The sequence below is a fragment of the Anabrus simplex genome, chromosome 3 (genome assembly GCF_040414725.1).
Source record: "Anabrus simplex isolate iqAnaSimp1 chromosome 3, ASM4041472v1, whole genome shotgun sequence".
In the NCBI taxonomy this organism is placed as follows: Eukaryota; Metazoa; Arthropoda; class Insecta; order Orthoptera; family Tettigoniidae; genus Anabrus; species Anabrus simplex.
The window spans coordinates 409998976-410015051 of record NC_090267.1 but is presented as its reverse complement, the minus strand read 5'-3'; positions in this window follow the sequence as shown (position 1 = coordinate 410015051).

Below are 16076 nucleotides of genomic sequence, written 5' to 3'. Positions count from 1 at the left end.
CACATGAGGAAAAAGGCTTAGAAATTAATTTCCATTAAGGCAGGTAAATTTACATTAAGTTTGGTTGTGTATATTTTGTGGGAATGCAAAATCACGGTTTCCGTTTCGTATAATCCCCCAGTCAATTCAAGGATTTAGAAACAATATTTGCCAAAACCTACCAAAGGACAGGTGGATTCTAAATATCACGTTTGGTGGAAATATATCCAGTAGTTTCTAAGTTATAGACAAACAGACAAACAAACAAACAAACAAACAAACAAACAAACAAACAGACACCAAAACTGAATATATGCAGATGGTCATTATTACACCTGAAACGGATAACTGTACGGAAATTTCGCCAAAATTGTCAATGTACAGACACACTCTAGAAGTACAGACCTTTATTTCGATAGTTGCTGCTTTGAAACTGTACGACGTATCTACAAACGGACTTCACCATCAGGCGCCCCTTTCAGTGCTCTGCATGGTTGGTCCAATGTCATCTTCTCGTATCTTCTATATTTATGGGTTAGAATGTTAGATTGAGTTAGAGTCATTGAATAGGGTGAAATTTTGTACAGTTTTCACATACTACTTTATATTTTTGATACTCATGTGACAGCTAGAATCATAAAATTTGGCTATAACATGGCCAATGGTCATGTCAATGTGCGTGCCGAATGTCATGATTCTACCTTTCCTATAAGTGTGCCAAATGATAACATATACGTGTAAAAGTACAAAAATCAACTTGAAATCGAGAAATACAGCTGTATTTAACGTATCAGGGATAGAAATACGACGAAAAGTCATAGGACAAAAGTTGTAGATCTCTCCAAAATGAAACGCCATTTGCTTTCTGACTGTCATACGACCGACTGATTAGCCACCAATTACCCCGAAACGAAGGTCTGCACCGTCGTTAAAATTGCATCCATATGTCGGAATTTTCCTGGGCCAAAAGTTATACATTTGCATAGCTTAGAATATTTCCTCAAAGAAAAGAGTGTCCAGCATTCGGGATTAGCACTCACATACATACGTGGTAATTAAAGAAGAAAATAATACAATTTAGTAAGTTGAAATTAATAGAAAATGGATTATAACTGAGGACATCCGGATGGCGACAAATATGTAAATAACAAGTGAATGTATTGGAAAATCAAATGCTCCTCAATAAATTATGCCGGTGTGAGTTATGGATATAAGAAAGCGGTAATCGGAGAGAAATTTAGGCGTAGGGATTGTTAGGTAATAAGATAAGAAGATGAATGTTTGTGTTATTACTTAAGCTATTCGAGGACGGTTATAACCTCCAATGATATTCCGCCAATATCCCGCAGAATGGCCGATTGACGACTCTTTTGCTTTCTACCCAAGGAACAACCACGAATTTAAAGGAATGATGAGGAAAATGGCAATACGTTACTTCCCTGCTGGCAAGCAGTCGGAGACGTGGCCATGGTAACCCATATATTCGTTGTCGGTCTGTCGGTCACTCAATGCAGAGCATGGTATCGACAGAAAATAGTAAATTTCTCCGTCATTTGAAGAGTAAGGTAAATTATGAACATAACGAAAGTTGTTTATAATGAAGAGACCTTTCACATATGGTCCACAGAGTTTACAGAAAATCAATAGTATAAGAGAAAATGGAGGAAAACCGTTGTGGTTTTCCTATAAAAACCCCGTCTTTTCAAAGATTTTCCCTGGGATGAGTATACTCTATATATGAAGTTTGGTTGAGATCTATCCAGCCGTTTCGACGTGATGGTGGAACAGACAAACAGACAAACAGACACGAAAAGTAAAAACCACTGATTCGGTCTTGAGTTGACCTAAAACGGATAAATATTTGAAAATTTGGGAAAACAAAAGGAATTACAGACAGAGGACCCCCCACAACTTTATTAAATAAATTTTATAAGATACAGAGTCTCATAGCGTTTCGAAGATCTGGGCGAGTTGGCGTGCGGTTAGGGGCGCGCAGCTGTGAGCTTGCATCCGGGAGATAGTGGGTTCGAGCCCCACTGTCGGCAGCCTTGAAGATGGTTTTCCGTGGTTTCCCATTTTCACACCAGGCAAATGCTGGGGCTGTACCTTAATTATGGCCATGGTCGCTTCCTTCCCACTCCTAGCCCTTTCCTATCCCATCGTCGCCACTAGACCTATTTGTGTCGGTGCGACGTAAAACCAACAGCGAAAAATAACCCTCAAAGTTATTCAAAATTTTGGAGAATCCACAGTGAGCCTCAAAAATACCCCCTCAGTTCGTACGTCAAAGGGTTTTGGGGAAATGATTATTTATTTTCTGATATAATACCGAGTTGAACCCCATACAGAAGAACTGGAATGTTTTAGATCCCATATTATTTAAATTCTGGGCCTTAAAAGCGACCAGCCTGTGAAATGTTGATTTTGTAGTAGAACAGTAATGGAGGAATGAATGCCTTTTTAGGCGTTGAATGTTTTTAAGTATTTATTAACATCTAGGATATGGAGGACCATCGTTCATGTAAAATTTCAAATTCGTGCCTGAAACGGTTTCAGAAGAATGGATATTGTGTTTTTGAGAGTCAACCACCATCTAAACCCATTAGGGGAGAAATATTTTAAAGTATTCGATTTTTACACCTAGATAAACGAAGAACCTCGTTAAACGACAACTTTGTTCGTCAAACGGTTCTGGAGGGATGAATAATTTCGTTTCCGGAGCTAACCCCATACCTTTTCAGTCCTTGCCGTCCCCTTAAGTGTCTTTTTTTTTTTTTTTTCGAAAATAAAGAATGTGTTCCTTTATTTATAAAAGAGGTTTCAAATACCACTTTTGATGACTGTAACTTCTTCCGTTTTTGAGATGTAAGTACCCTCATCAAAATAATTCAACTCCTTTCCCACCACCCCTACCACCACCACCACCGAAATTTATTCCAACCCCCCCCCCCACCCCCACCCCCGCAAAAAATAAGTGTTCCTTTATTTTTCAAGGAGATTCCATATATCAATCTTCACGTCAGTATCATCTTTAATTTTTGAGATCTAACTATCCTTATGCAAAGAGTTCATCTCATTTTTCAATTCTTTCACCCCCTTAAGTGGATTCTCTGAAAACAAAAGAATACATGTTTCTTTATTTTTAAAGGAGATTCCAAATACCAATTTTCACGTCTGTAACATCTTCAGTATTTGATATATATGTATCCTCAAAAAAAGAATTCAACTCTTTCTTCACTTCTCTTCATCCTCTCCTCCAAGTGCATTTTCTGCAGACAGAAAATACGATGATTCCAGATACGAATTTACATGTCTGTAACATCTTCAGTATTTGATATATATGTATTCTGAGTGGCTCAGACGGTTAAGGCGCTGGCCTTCTAACCCCAACTTGGCAGGTTCGATCCTGGCTCAGTCCGGTGGTATTTGAAGGTGCTCAAATACGACAGCCCCGTGTCGGTAGATTTACTGGCACGTAAAAGAACTCCTGCGGGACTAAATTCCGGCACCTCGGCGTCTCCGAAGACCGTAATAGTAGTTAGTGGGACGTAAAACAAATAACATTATTATTATTATTAAAAATCATTCATCTCTTTCGTCACTTCTCTTCACCCACCCACTCGCGCCCTTAAGTGTATTTTTCGTAAACAAAAAAACACGTTTTTCTTTGTTTATAAATGATTCCAGATACGAATTTACATGTCTGTAACATATTCAGTTTTTGAGATATAAGTATCTTCAAAAAATAATTCGACCCCGTTTTTCAGCCCCTCTTACAACCCCTCTTACAACCCCTCTTAAGTGGATTTTGGAAAAAGAATACTTGTTTCTTTATTTTTAATGAAGATTCCAAATACCAATTTTCACGTCTGTAACATCTTCGGTTTTTGAGATATCAGTATCCTAATAAAAATAATTCAACACTTTTTCAGGCCTTTTTACCCCCTTAAGTTCTTTTTCCGAAAAAAATGCGCGTTTCTTTATTTTTAAAATAAATTAATAATACCAATTCACATCTGTAACATGTTAATTTTTTGTGATATTCTTTAGATATGCTCCTTTTAAACAATTCACCCCCCTTTTCACCTCTTTAGCGACGGAATATCCAAAAATTCTCCGTTAGTGAGAACCTACACTGCAATATAAATGTATTCCCTAAATGTCATTTCTTAATGTCGAGTAGTTTTAGCTGGGCGTTGATTACTGTGATCCAAGTGGGTGACTTGTGACAATCTGGTAATCATTTGCATAGTTTGGCAGTACTAAAAACAGTCTGCAGCAATTTGAAGAACTGACAAGCACAGTGTGTTTATAAAACAAATAGGTACTTATAGAGTAATTTTGTACTTCAATGTGTTGTTCTACATCAAAAGATACCGATTATAGCCAAGAAATTAATATATCAGTCATCTTTATTTAATATCAGAAAAACTTCCTCTAGAGGTAAAATAAATATGGCTTATTTTTAACAGATATATTTGGAAGGAAAAACATAGATGATAAAAACCCATAAAGATTTGATCACAAAAAGTTGTTTCTAATTACATGTATTCCTTTTATTTTCTACACGGTAAAGGGTGATTTCATGGACCTTTACCTGGATCTGAGGGCTCATTACAATTACGTGATTACCAATTGAGGAGCTATCAGACGATAAGATAGAGGCCCCGGTCTACAAAGCCGAGAATAACGGCGGAGAAGATTCGTCATGTCGTGTCGACCACACGACACCTCGTAATCCGCAGGGCCTCGGATTGATCAGCGGTCGCTTGATAGGGCATGGCCCTTCGGGGCTTGGTTTGAAGGGTGACTTGAGACAGTTGTGTCAAATATGCCACGTAGGTATAATAGAGACCCTGATTCTAGAAAACACACATTTTAGTGAGGCGAACCAAAAGAACTGTACGAGAGCAAAACATTAGGGACAACACATCGTTAATGAAGCTGCAGGAAGTGGCAGCGAATGCTATCACATCTGCAGTAGCTGCGGTAAGAAGATCGCCCTCCACCCCACCCCCGCAATAATTGAAAATGGGCCCCTCATTTCCTGATAAGGAAAGTTGCAAGTTTATTTCGTAGTAAAGGTTGTATATTATTACAATGAACAGACAGCACGACGGTAAGAAGAAGAAGAAGTTATACGTCCGCCTCTATGGTGTAGTGGTTAGTGCGATTAGCTGCCACCCCCGGAGGCCCGGGTTCGATTCCCGGCTCTGCCACGAAATTTTAAAAATGCTACGAGGGCTGGAACGTGGTCCACTCAGCCTCGGGAGGTCAACTGAATAGTCATCTTTGAAGTGGTTTTCCGTGGTTTCCCACTTCTCCTCCAGGCAAATGCCGGGATGGTACCTAACTTAAGGCCACGGCCGCTTCGTTCCCTCTTCCTTGTCTAGCCCTTCCAAACTCCTCATCCCCCCACAAGGCTCCAGTTCAGCATCCAGGTGAGTTCGCCTGGCGAAGTACTGGTCATCCTTCCCAGTTGTATCCACGACCCAGAGTCTGAAGCTCCAGGACACTGCTCTTGAGGCGGTAGAGGTGGGATCCCTCGCTGAGTCCGAGGGAAAAACCGACCCTGGAGGGTAAACAGATGAAGAAGAAGAAGAAGAAGAAGAAGAAGTTACACAATGTAGTTTTCAAATCTGAAAGAATTAAAATAACACACTTATATGTTGCGAACACATACACACACAAAATGCATATTCCAATTTTAGTAACCAAAACACGTTGACCGTCACAATGTTAAGAAATAATCTTGTTCCTAGGACCAAATAATTTACAACTCAACCGTCCATCCTAGGCCTGCTTAGCTACACTGATTGCCGAGAGTTATAAATAGGCAAGAAACTTCGGTATTTAGTGTTTTGTTAAGGAGGATGTCTTTGTTACCGCATCTTCGCTGACTACTGGGTACTCAGAACTGGCTTATTACTTCAAAAGCTTTGTTGATTGTTGTGAGTGGCAGCAAGGGATGGTTATTATTGGAATAGGCTTGGGAACCCATATTCTTTCAGAAATAACTACCGTACTCCTACTGACGAAAGGAATTCTGCACTACGACGGCCTAATTTTGGAATAACCCTCTGTAATACAAATCATACTGTGCTGTGTGCTGTAGCTTTATCACTATGTAAAATCAATCTTCAGCTACTGAAGTACGAAACAGTCATGGGCCCCACACAAGCCATGTGGACCACCACCCCGCGGGGTCTGCATAGTCCTTATCGCCGCCACTGAAATGAAATGAAATGTCGTATGGCTTTTTAGCGCCGGGATATCCCAGAACGGGTTCGGCTCGCCAGGTGCAGGTCTTTCTAGTTGACTCCCGTAGGCAACCTGCGCGTCGTGATAAGGATGAAATGATGATGAAGACAACACATACACCCAGCCCCCGTGCCATTGGAATTAACCAATTAAGGTTAAAATCCCCGACCCGGCCGGGAATCGAACCCGGGACCCTCGGAACCGAAGGCCAGTACGCTGACCGTTCAGCCAACGAGTCGGACATCTCCGCCACTGCACATCTGTGACACCCGTCGACTGGGAAGAATTCTATCAACACGCCATCAAACTAGAAAACGAGGAAAAGGAGATGTAGTATAGGCAGTTTCAGGGGCGTAACGTTAGGGCCTTTAACCCTCTACTGCATACTGTTGCCATTAGGCAACAAATGACTTTTCACCCGTGTAAATGGATAAATATTATAGACAAGTATACTTGCGCCCTGCAATACGTACCCATGGCCAGTAGGCAGTAATGTTCGGTCTTTGAATGTTAAAAGCTTAGCGTAAAATCGTAGAAAATCGTATATATATTCCAATATGGCAATCCACATCACATACGAGCGTTAAGCTATTAGGCCCAGTTAAGAATTTCTGGTATATCTAAACCACTGAGCGTATGTTGAACATTAAAGCTTGAAATTTTCTTCACCAAACGGAAACGACAAATAATTCATGCAGTAGAGGGTTAAGAGGCCCTGAAGACTCCTCATAAATAAAAAATAAAACATGTCTAATGTCACTGCACGGAATTGTCCGGCTCCATGGCTAAATGGTTAGCGTGCTGGCCTTTGGTCACAGGGGTCCCGGGAATTTTAACTATGTATGTGTTGTCTTCATCATCATTTCATTCTCATTACGACGCGCAGATCGCCTACGGGCGTCAAATCAAAAGAGCTGCACCTGGCCAGCCGAACATGTCCTCGGACACTCCCGGCGCTAAAAGCCATACGCCATTTCCATTTGTTTCTGTGTTGTAATCGAATACATTATTATAAATGAGATTCTGGAATCGGTTACAGAGTGTAGTTCCGTAGTTACTGTAAAATGAAACCAATTTTAAATACGAACAACTAAGTGGTGAATGGTTCAGCAGTTTAGCCGTTAAACAATGGAGGCAGCAAAATTAAACATTACAATTATTTTTATTAAACTTATAATAGTGAATAATCAATTTTTTTTTACATAATTATTCGTTATTAAATTTATATTAGTTATTCGTAGGTTTTTAATTTTATTTGAGGGGGCCGATTTTATTTTGGCTGGCGAGCTCGTATCACATTCGTTACGTCCTTGGACAGTTTCGTTATACGCTTACAGCAATATTTGAATCACCTTAGAGAAAAATCAGACGGATTCGTCCATAATTCATCTGAGCATTGACTCTGAGCTCTACAGAGTGTGAGTCGATGTTTTCGTGTAGATAATAAGAGTCGATCGGTTTGGGTTGAACAGGAAGTTAGTGCTTGCAGTCACATTCCTCATTCTTGTATTCTTCTGAATCTAACAGTAGTCGACAATAGAAAATTGTGGAGGTGCTTAACCCTTAAATGCGAAATGTATTATTTCTTTTAAATATGATGGTTTTTCATTCCAAAAGTAATAGATTATTATCAGAAAAATATTTTTTAAAGTATTTGTCAAAATAAATATTTTTAAATTTATTTGGATCAGTCAAATATTTTAAAGAGTCTTGAATGTTTTACGTACCAGTATATGCAAAGCTGTACGATTACTGTAGCTATTGCCATACTTTAATCTTGGGGATGTCCTTGCTCACGAATTCTCTGAGGTAAACAACATTTTAATTGTTTTATCTCAACTGTTTAAAGTTCATATTTCACTCCACCTGATCAGCAAGAAAGAATTTTTTAATACACTAGCGAACCCCCAACGAGTTCGTCTGCAAGGTATATGTAAATGCACACTTGTAAAATCATAAAGCAGATATAACAAACAAGTAAATTCTCCTTTGCACATGTGCAATGCTGTACATTTAAGGGTCAAGTAATTCACAGAGACTTGCACAGTGAACGCTGAAAGGCATAACAGTCTAAAATGAAAATCTGTGCATGGTACAGGTTATCAGGCAATTAGAAACAAAGCCGTGACCACGCCTATAATGCCCTCATGATGTCTACCATTTAGAACAAAACTAAAAGGGACACACACTGTATTTACTCCTTAGGGCGGACCCGTCTCTCAGCTTGTTCATACTTCAAGGAGCAGTTCACACGAGAGAATGCTGTGGGAAGCAGAGAGAGAGGGCCCGCCCATGGGAATATTACGGCCGTTGTCGATCTCAAGTACTAGCACAAAGAATGTATGACGAGCGCCGCTTTGCACGTACTGCTGCAAACGACGTTCTTGTCCTCATTTTACGGCCTCGTCTTGTTCTTTTTAACTTTAAATGGTACTGCAAGGTCTTATTCATTTCTTTTCCTTCCACGAATGTATGGCGCTTATCTCGTACGCAAGTACACTCTGTGAAAGGATCTTGGAGCAAGAGGAGCACAACTCGCAACTGGGAAATGAAGGCCGGAAGAAGAGGAAATAGAGGAAGTTGATAATGTGGTCTGGAGCTTTCCCGATGTTATACTGGTATAGTGGTTGACTTCCTGTTGATCTGGGGGAAAACCAGCTATCTAACAGTTCTGAAGACATGGTGAAATCCCTGTTCAACTGAACAAATCATTGCAGCCAACCAACAAACATGTTTTCATACGTCGTCGCATTTTGAGTCTGGGGACATAAGAGTTAACCAAACGCTGCACGTTGTGTGGGTGGTGTGACCTTCCAAGACCTTATAAACAGCATGTTGCGGAAGTTTATTTTGAAAGAGATTCCTTGACATGCTCGTAAAATCTTCTGATACAGAAGTTTGGAATTTTAAACGCATTGTGAAATGCCCACTGACTGTGGTGGGTTTTGGTCTTACAACTGTCAACCTTCTACGTGAGTGATAGCGCTTTAGTTTTTGGTTCAAGGAGCCTAGGTCTGACTCCCGACTGGGCCGTTGATTTTAACCCCTGATGATGAATTTCATTGGCTCGGGGACTGGATGTTTGCACTCTCTTTACATTTCTGAAACGCACACACTATAAATAACATGTTCCTCTATATACTTACACTCAAAGGATTAACGTTCGGACATCACATTTCTAATATTGCTACAGACCACGCGTCTCAATGGATATGCGGGCTGGAGCCCGGATCCTTTGAGCCATTTTAGCCCTTCGACCTTCCGGTCTTGAGTGCTGCTTTCGACAGATATTAACTAGACTCTAATATTGCTGCGCAGGCAAATGTGCGCCTATTTAAACTGTTCCCGATGATTAGAGCCGACAATGGGCTAACAATAGAAAACCGACTTCCTACTCTACAAATGGATTATAAGACCGATACTAGAGCATGCCAGCCCTATTTGGGGCACTACAGCCAAGACGAACCTGTTAAATGTATAGCACGTGCAGAACCGTGCGCTGCGCCGATTGACAGGTGCCCATTGGTACGAAACAAATTACGACCTGCATGAACGGTACCAACTCCCAACCATTCATAGCAGGATTCGCAACACAGCTGCGAAATTTTATGACGCGCTCGCAGAGAGCAAAAGTGAGGTGATCAGGAACATAGGCAACTATGACACCGTAGGTCTTCAGTACCCAAGACCTAAGGATATCCTCCACTAACCCCACCCCATAGAGGGGTGCAGACCATATCCTGGTCAGCGTGATTTAACAATTTCAACGTCCATAACCATACCAACAAAAATGTAGTTATTAGCCACTAACCTATTAAGAAACAACACTCAAAGCCCAAATTGGGTCGACGGGCTAAAATTACTCACTGGTACCGGAACTTCCCGGCACTGATGAGAATTGTGGCTGATACACTCAGTATCTCAGACAGGGGAGTAACGAATGTAATACTGGCCCACCTGCTAAAATAACTTAATACAATTGTAATTACAGCAGGTGGAAGTAGAAATATATTATCAAGTTGTACAAGCAAAGAGATTATTCATTATTGTAAGATTAAAATATATTTAATGCGTTTTATTTGACTGTCTTCGTGTTTTAATGTAAGCTTTTGGAAGGCATTCTTTCTGATTATATTAGACATGTTTGCGAAATTAATAACTGGTTCGATAGAAGGCAGTTTGGCTTTAGGAAAGGTTATTCCTCTGAAGCTCAACTTGTAGGATTCCAGCAAGATATAGCAGATATCTTGGATTCAGGAGGTCAATTGGACTGCATTGCGATTGACCTGTCTAAAGCATTTGATAGGGTGGACCATGGGACACTACTGGCAAAAATGAGTGCAATTGGACTAGACAAAAGAGTGACTGAATGGGTGGCTATATTTCTAGAAAATAGATCTCAGAGAATTAGAGTAGGCGAAGCTTTATCTGTCTCTGTAATAACTAAGAAGGGAATTTCTCAAGGCAGTATTATTGGACCTTTATGTTTTCTTATATATATCAATGATATGTGTAAAGAAGTGGAATCAGAGATAAGGCTATTTTGCAGATGATGTTATTCTGTATAGAGTACGGTAATAAATAAGTTACAAGATTGTGAGCAACTGCAAAAAGACCTCGATAATGTTGTGAGATGGACAGTAGGCAATGGTATGATGACAAACGGGGTTAAAAGTCAGGTTGTGAGTTTCAAAAATAGGAAAATTCCTCTCAGTTTTAATTACTGCGTTGATGGGGGTGAAAGTTCCTTTTGGGCATTATTGTAAGTACCTAGGTGTTTATATAAGGAAAGATCTTCATTGGGGTAATCACATAAATATGACTGTAAATAAAGGATACAGATCTCTGCACATGGTTACGAGAGTATTTAGATGTCGTAGTAATGATGTAAATGAGAGGGCATATATGTCTCTCATAAGATCCCAACTAGAGTATGGTTCCAGTGTAGCGACCCTCGCCAGGATTACTTGATTCGAGAACTGGGTGATTTCCGACAAAAGAATAGCGTTACAAAAATGTTGCAAAGTTTGGGCTGGGAAGACTTGAGAGAAAGGGGACGAGCTGCTCGGTCTAAGTGGTATGTTCCGAGCTGTCAGTGGAGAGATGGCGTGGAATGACATTAGTAGACAAATAATTTTGAGTGGTGTCTTTAAAAGTAGGAAAGATCACAATATGAATATAACGCTGGAATTCAAGAGGACAAATTGGGGCAAATATTCGTTTATAGGAAGGGGAGTTAGATATTGGAATAACTTACCAAGGGAGATGTTCAAAAAAATTCCAATTTCTTTGCAATCATTCAAGAAAAGTCTAGGAAAACTACAGATAGGGAATCTGCCACCTGGGCGACTGCCCTAAATGCAGATCAATTAGTGACTGTAGTGACTGAACTGCCAACCATGGCATCACTTAGATGTTCGTACTTAACTTTAATTTGTTTCATTTTTCAGTAACTACAGAACTATACTCTGTATAATCGATACCGAAGTCTCGATTACAATGATTTATTCGATTACAACACAGAAAAATATACGAACAAAACTAAATCAAACACTGTTCAAATAAAGTTTAAAAAATATCAAACAGCACAACTTATAAGCCTATTATTAACTTCGCGCGAAGAGAACTCGTTCGAAACTGAGCTGAGTGATTGTTACTACCTACATCTTATTGGCATTGTTCACTGTTTTCGAATAAATGTGTGACAAAAGTAAAATGGCCTGCACAATTTGTGCCCATTTCCGAACTATTATAATGGTTTTTGTATCATTTTTCATTGCTGTTATTATTTGTAAATAATTTGGTGCAGGTCCTTTCTGAAGAAAGTGTCGCGATGCTGTAAGAGACGGCAAGGGCAAGCATTTGTTACAGCTGTGATGTGTTAAATCCAACACAATAAACTGCTGCTAAATACAATCAAGGGGCAATTCCTCTACGTACAAATTGCAAAAAGCAAACTGCAATATTTCGACAGATTCTACAAAACCCCACAGACCATTTCCGTGCAGAGTGACATTCATCATCATTATCATCATATGCCAATTCTATCATTACATGATGTGGCCTCTTTATAAGTCGTGAATTCAGATTTGCTGATGACATTGCTTTACTGGCAAACGACAGTGACAAACTCCAGACATTAGTTACTGATCTTGCCATAGAATGTGAGTCAATCGGCTTGAAGATGAACCTTTCCAAAACAAAAGTCATGTCCAACAAGTGAGTCACAGCAGGAAATATGAACATCAACAATACGCCGTTAGAGAAGGTCATTTAATATCTATCTGGGCCAGTTGATGAATATGAAAGGTGATGTAAGACCAGACATTTATCGACGCATTAAGCTAGGATGGCAGGCGTATGGAAGAAACTCAACTGTCTTCAGATCAAATATACCAGTATATCTGAAAAAAAAAATAGTTTATGATCAGTGCATTCTACCTGTGCTGACTTATGGGTGTGAGACCTGGACACAAGGAATTTACGAAAGGGGAACTTAGGACAGCGCAGAGAGACATGGAAAGGCCAATGCTGGGTTTTACAAGGAAAGAAAAGAAGAGAGAAGATGACATCAGATTTGTCACTAAATTACATTCTTGAGAGAATCTTAAAATGGCAATGGGCTGGACATATTGCTCGAAGGGAAGATGACAGATAGACGAAGCTAGTATTAGAATGAAGTCCAAGAGATCATCAGAGGCCTAGAGGAAGACCGCCAGACAGATGGGACAAAGACATCAAGAGAATAGCTGGTGCTACCTTGCAGAGAACTGCTCAAGACTGTTCCACCCAGAGAGTTCTGCTAAAGACTTACCTGAGTTCACGACTTAAAAGAGTGACATAAAGCTAGGGTATATTATTTTTACTTATTTGTAAGGAGTCTAATAATAATGTTATTTTCTTTACGCCCCACTAACTACTTTTACGGTTTTCGAACACGCCGAGGTGCCGGAATTTAGTCCCACATAAGTTCTTTTACATGCCAGTAAATCTACCGACACAAGGCTGACGTATTTGAGCGCCTTCAAATTCCACCGGACTGTGCCGGGGTCGAACCTACCAAGTTGGGGTCAGAAGGCCAGCGCCTCAACCGCCTGAGCCACTCAACCCGGCACGAGGAGTCTGCGGGCCCCCTTAAAGACCCGGGGCCGCCTTCATTGCAGGCCCTTCAGTCCCTAACGTTACGCCCCTGACGACAGACACCGCCCACCCTCCACAGACTAGCTGTACCCAGGCACAATATCCACCCCGACATTATTATTATTATTATTATTATTATTATTATTATTATTATTATTATTATTATTATTATTATTATTATTATTATTGCTTTCTTAATCTGTTTACCCTCCAGGGTTGGTTATTCCCTCGGACTCTGCGACGGATCCCACCTCTACCGCCTCAAGGACAGTGTCCTGGAGCGTGAGCCTTTGGGTCGAGGGGATACAGCTGGGGAGGAAGACCAGTACCTCGCCCAGGCGGCCTCACTTGCTATGCTGAACAGGGGCCTTGTGGGGGATGGAATGATTGGAAGGGATAGACAAGGAAGAGGGAATGAAGCGGCCGTGGCCTTAACCCGCCAATGCACGGGTTGGGTCTGTGAGACCCATGTGCTGGTATTTCCAAATTTTCTGATAGACGGTGATAGCTGCATACTTTCGGCTTCTGCTACCTTCCTTTTATCACCGGTGTAGTATTCCTGCAGACGAACATGGAAGTGATTGCTTTAGAACGTGAGCTGCGGTAAGTTAAAGTGCTCTGTGGGTCTGTGAGACCCAACCCGTGCAGTCGTGTAAGTTTTTTTTATCATAAGCAGTTTAGTCTTTCCATATTAACCGTGTACATGTAGGGTGATTATTACTTAGCGTCTCTTCCAAATCCGTGGTTTAGCTAGCCTGGCTGTCTTTCACCTTAGTTCCTTGGGTTTTAAGTGCAGAGGTGACACTGAAAATGGGTTGACCTAGGCTAATGAGTTCGTTTCTTTGTAGGTCTAAGAAAAAGGAGTGTTATGATGTCAGCAATCCACGTGATATGGAACGAGTTGCCGCATTATTGGAGGAACTATTATCAGATGATGAAATTTACTATGGTTTTCCTCTCGTGGATACACAGCGACGATAAAACTGAGGAAAGTATAGAAGGAAAGAGGAAGCCTGTAATAGTCATAATCTATAATTCAGGTAAGGGTGGTGTAGCCTGTGTAGACGAAAGGACGGCTCGAAACACCATACGTTGGACAATGGTCGTCTTCTATGCGTTGCTGAATATTACAGGCTTTAACGAATATTTAATATTCAGAGCCAACAACACTAACTCTCCAGACGCAAGGAACAGAATAATTTTATGATCTTATCGGAATAGGAGGAAATGAATACTAAAAATAAAAATATATTAGCATACTATAAAAAATAAATATGATGATGGGTCTGTGAGACCCAACCCGTTTACTCATGTAACTTTTTGTGACCCGTACACTGGCGGGTTAAGTTAGGTACCATCCCGGCATTTGCCCGGAGGGGAAGTGGGAAACCACGGAAAACAACTTTGAGGATGGCTGAGGAGGGAATCGAATCCCCCTCTACTCAGTTGATCTCCCGAGGCTGAGTGGATCCCGTTCCAGCCCTCGTACCAGTAGTACCACTTTCCAAATTTCGTGGCAGAGCCGGAAATCGAACCCGAGCCTCCGTGGGTGGCAGCTAATCACTCTAACCACTACGCCACAGAGGCGTATATTTATTATTATTATTATTATTATTATTATTATTATTATTATTATTATTATTAGTAACGCTCTTCGTTGTAATTCGCATCCCCCTCGAGGTATTGGAAATAGCACATTTAGTCAACTTCAAGCATGATTCTACACATTTTCATGAACCATTTCGATTGGGCCTTCTTCTTCTTCTTCTTCTTCTTCTTCTTCTTCTTCTTCTTCTTCTCTTCGCACGCTCCGGTAGGGTGGCGGATGTGAGTTGTGCCTCCTACTGTATGTGGATATGGCCCTGTTTTATGGCCGGACGCCACTCTTGACGCAAACTTTATGAGGAGGGAGATATTGACTATTGCGTGTTTCTGTGGTGGTTGGTAGTATGTTGTGATGTGTGCATATGAAGAGAAATGAATTGGAACGAACACAAACACCCAAACCCCGAGTCACATGAATTAATTAAACGCGGCTAAGATCCTCGACCTCACCGGGAATCGAGTGTGGGATCCTCTGAACCTAAGACCACAACGCTGACCATTTAGTCAAGGATTACAACTTATAAATGTCATATAACGTAAATAGATTCAATTCTTTTAAAAAAAATATATTAAATAGATCCACCTATTCTATACTTGTCGTGCGAATTAAATTAACAGTTCAAATAAAATACTGGGGCATGTTTTGGCCTTAAATTTTGGCCATTTTCAGCTATAATCTAAACTGATATGAACACTTTAAATAGTGAAACGTCACTTGCAAAGATATACTATTAGAAACACACATAGTAAAAAAACACACGTTAATGTTTCAATAAAATGAGTGTCCACTTTTTTTTTTGCTTTACGTCGCACCGACACAGATAGGTCTTATGGCGACGATGGGAGAGGAAAGGGCTAGGACTGGGAAGGAAGCGGCCGTGGCCTTAATTAAGGTACAGCCCCAGCATTTGCCTGGCGTGAAAATGGGAAACCACGGAAAACCATTTTCAGGGCTGCCGACAGTGGGGTTCGAACCTACTATCTTCCGAATACTGGATACTGGCCGCACTTTGTCCACTTTTTAGACGTTGCTCAACGGTTTATGAGTTTGAGAATGTTATGGTAATTTCTTCATAGAACAGCAAATAAAG